The sequence below is a fragment of the Mus caroli genome, chromosome 11 (genome assembly GCF_900094665.2).
Source record: "Mus caroli chromosome 11, CAROLI_EIJ_v1.1, whole genome shotgun sequence".
Lineage (NCBI taxonomy): Eukaryota > Metazoa > Chordata > Mammalia > Rodentia > Muridae > Mus > Mus caroli.
The window spans coordinates 8,978,375-8,982,510 of NC_034580.1; positions in this window are offsets into that span (position 1 = coordinate 8,978,375).

Here is a 4,136-nt window from a genome sequence, read left to right on the forward strand (position 1 = left end):
ATACATACATACACACACACATACTTACACATACATACACACACACACACTCACACATACATACACACACACATACATACACACACACACACTCACACATACACACACACACACACACACATACAAAGAAATAAAAAGTTCAGTTTAGTAGGGTTTGTATGTACACTGACATGTAAAACAACCATCACCATCTAATCTCAGTACATTGTAGTCACCCCCAAATTAACCCTGTATCTACTGACATTCCTTATTGGGGCCATTAATCTACCTTATGAATTCACCTATTCTGTACAATAGAACTACACAACACAGTCTTTCATCTCTGGATTCTTTTCCTTAGGATAATATCGATAATATCATCAAAGTTTATTTACACTATAGCATGTGTGTTGTTACCTGATCTTTAAACACTCAAACAGTATCACATGGACAAACCACACTGAGTTTAACTGTTGATCAATTGATAAACATTGAGGGGATTTCTACTTTTTGACATTATGAATGCCCCTGCCATGGCTACATATTCCAAAAATTCTGTGTGGATGTATATTTTGGGGTGTCTTTGGGTATATACCTAAGAAGCATTGTCAGATCAATAGGTAATCCCATGCTTATTCCTTCCAGGGTTCTGTTGAAGAAGTACAAAGCTGTTTTCCACTAGTTTACAAACGAGTTTACAAACCATCCAGCAGTGGATGTGGATTCTAGTTCTTCATACCCTGGACATTGCTTGCTGACAGTTATTGATTAGAGATATCTTAATATGTACAAAGTGGTATCTTTTGGCATTTTTATATTACCTTATATTGTGATGAATAATGTTGAGCCTAATCATGTGCTTAATGTCTGTTTATATATCTCTTTTGAGATGTATAATTCAAATGTTCTTACTCATTTTTAAATTAGGTCATTCATATAAGACTTCATTATACATTCTTCATACAAGCCCCTTATGATCCATATGTACCTTGAAAAATTTTCTCCCATCCACAGGCTTTTCACTTGACATTCTTGTCCTTTGAAGCACGCTTTTGATGTGATTTAATTAATATATGCTTCTTTGGTCACTTAATTTGAGCATCATATCTAAGAAACCATTGTCTAAATGAAGTTTATCATATATAGTAGTATTTCTCCAAAGCTGTAACTTGACACGAGAACTCTGCACAGGGAAATTGGAAAAGTCAAGGTGTCTACCTTTAGAGTTTCTGGCCTCTTGTTCTTTATCCTGCTTTTGCTTCAAAATGCTTAAAACAGTTGGTTGCAGCTTAATCTATTGCTCCCTGAGTGCATCTGAGTTGTCCTCATATGCTAGTCCAAGACATGAAGTCTATAAAATAGCATTGGCAATTGAGGAAGACACACCAGGAGATGCTCTAATTCACAGGAGTCTTACAATCAGGGATACCGACAGGGGATTGGGCCAATCTATTTCAAACTTACAAAGCTGGGCAGAATAGGAACCAAGAGAGATCTAATTGCACCATAACAGAATTAGGTAGGGTGTGATTACTTTTGTATGTTCTGACTGAAGCTTCTGAGAGAAGTTCCTATCTTCCTATCTATTTCAAAATCACAAAAGTGAGCTGAATCTTTCTGCTTTGCCTTGTTTTCTTTGAAACATCCCCAGCAATCCAACGATATACACATTTTTGTCTCTTCCTCTCCTTGAGTAATAATTATAATAACTTAATTTACCCAATGGAAAATACACCCAAATTTATTGAATCATACGTAACAAAAGTTAACACTTAAAAGCAGTGGCTAGAGGGGCTGGCTGTGGACATTTGTGGGGTCCAGCATGTGAATGAGATTCAGCATCTAGCACTGCAAAAAGCAAAACAAAATCAAAATACAATGATTATACACCATGTACTATGATAAACCTCTTAGCAAATCGTAATGACTTAGTTTTTTAAAGCAACCGAAAGGGCTTGAATAATAGCTCAGTGATAGTGTGCTCATCTGGGGTCTATCCTCAGCTGGACCTTTGAACAAAATCAACACAAAATACAGGTACTATTGTTGTTAAGATTTTACAGGTGAGAAAAATCCAAAATTGGGGAGCCTTACAAAGTTACACCTGTTTGCACAAAGCAAGGGCTTGTTCCCTGGCATCTTACCCTTCACACTAGGCCCTTCACCATCCCAAAAGCACAATTGCTCTCATGTATCCCTGTTACCCAGCTCTTCAGACGATGATTCAACACAGAAGTAGCACTGACACTTAGGATTTGTCGGAAAGTGTGTGCTGTGCTCACTGACAAACAGCAAATGGAGAGAATGTGTAGGTTGGCTCTCCTGCCACATGTCACGAAGCTTTATTTAAGCCACCAGCTGTCACCATTTTTCTATGGATGAGATCATTCTGGGAGCTCTGCTTCTTGTTGAGGGAAGCATCTCCTGGCTGCTCTGCCTTGATGTGCAGTCAGGGTGAACTTATATAACATTATATCTCCACCCTCAACCCACACAAGGATTATGCAACTGCGTGTAAGATTCCTTGCAGGGTTTTCCGGAAATATGAGCCTGCACAGAAAAGGCATCCAAGCAGTTCTGACTAAAGAGGACTTTCTGACCTGGGCCTGTGTGTGATCTGTCTCTGTAAAGTATTTGCCTCAGAGAAATCATCTGGTTAAACGTTAGCAGAAAGCAAATCTCAGTACTCAACATATAAAAGTAGTCCTCCATAATGATTTAGTTCTCCACTTTAAAGTTATCCTGAAAACCAAAACTAGATTTACCAGTGTTCCCTCTTATACAATTGCCTCACTGCCACAAACTATTGCCTAACTTGATCAAGAATGAAAGGATTGGTGAAAGGAACTCCATTTCTGAATTTTATTTATTGTCTTGAATATTAGTAGTGTTTTGTACCAAACTATGAGAACCTAACCTGAATGAAAACTGTCAACCCAAAACTACATTTTCATGAAGAAGAAAACTGAGAGAGTCATTTCTGAAATTCTGCATTCCAAGTATTTAATATTTAACAGGGCTCACAGACAACATGTATACTTTGGCCTCAGGCTGGACCAGGCATGCCAGGCAAAACAGGGAGTTGGGTTGTCAAGACATAAATGTCATGAGAAGCTGAGGAACCTACTATAAGAAGTTTGTCCTCGGGGTTGAAGGTGAAGAAGAACAAGGAAGGTCAAGGACAGTTGATGCTCTTAGTTTCAAGGCAGGGTGGGTTGTGCTGGGGGAAGTGATGTGAAACCTCACACTCTGTCACATACTTTGGGATATGCTCCAGTCTTCCCTAGTTCCAACAGGAGTGGGGCAGATCAGCATCTGAGCTACATCATAGTACCATGAAGTCATGGAAGGAATCCCCAGCAGAGGGTATCATCAGAGGCAGCAGCAGCAGGAATAGACTGAAAGGGGAGAATCTTGGAAAACCACACTTGTTGCAGGAGCACTGATCTGTGAAGTATGGAAAGAACATCTTAGGGGAAGTTTCAGAGCTATGAGTGCTTTGGAATTTTTTAAAAACAGTAGAATCTAGACAAGGGCATGCTCTTTGTTATGCTAGTCAGGGAATATTTGAACTCATTGACTAAGGAAACCAAGAGAACCTTGGTTGTAATAACAAACATTTTCTCAAGTGATATTTTTAAAAACCTTCAAGAATCTCAGATACTTAATGACAGAAGTGGTGATGGAGGATACAGCCTCCCTCAAAACAAAACTCAGGGGAAGGAGATGTTACCATGTCTGCATGCCTTCCCTCAAAAAGTTCTGTGTGGAGTTGGCAGACATTCGCACACAAACAACAAACAGAACTGGAAGGGTTTTTGTTTGTTTGTTGTTTTGTTTTGGTTTTGCTTTGTTTTTGTTTCTGTTTTTGTTTTGTTTTGCTTCCTACTTTAAAAGCAGCTTATGTTGGCTAAGTCAGAAATGCCACGTCTGAAATATCTGGAGGGTATGGTATGTCTCAATAGCTAAGGGCTTCCTGGTGTGCATCTCATCCCTGCCTGGTGAAATCACACTATCTGTCTTAACTACATCTTCTGGGATTTTTAAAAATGGCTTGTGCTGTAAGAACGAGATCGACAAATGGGACCTCATAAAATTGCAAAGCTTCTGCAAGGCAAAAGACATCGTCAATAAGACAAAAAGGCCACCAACAGATT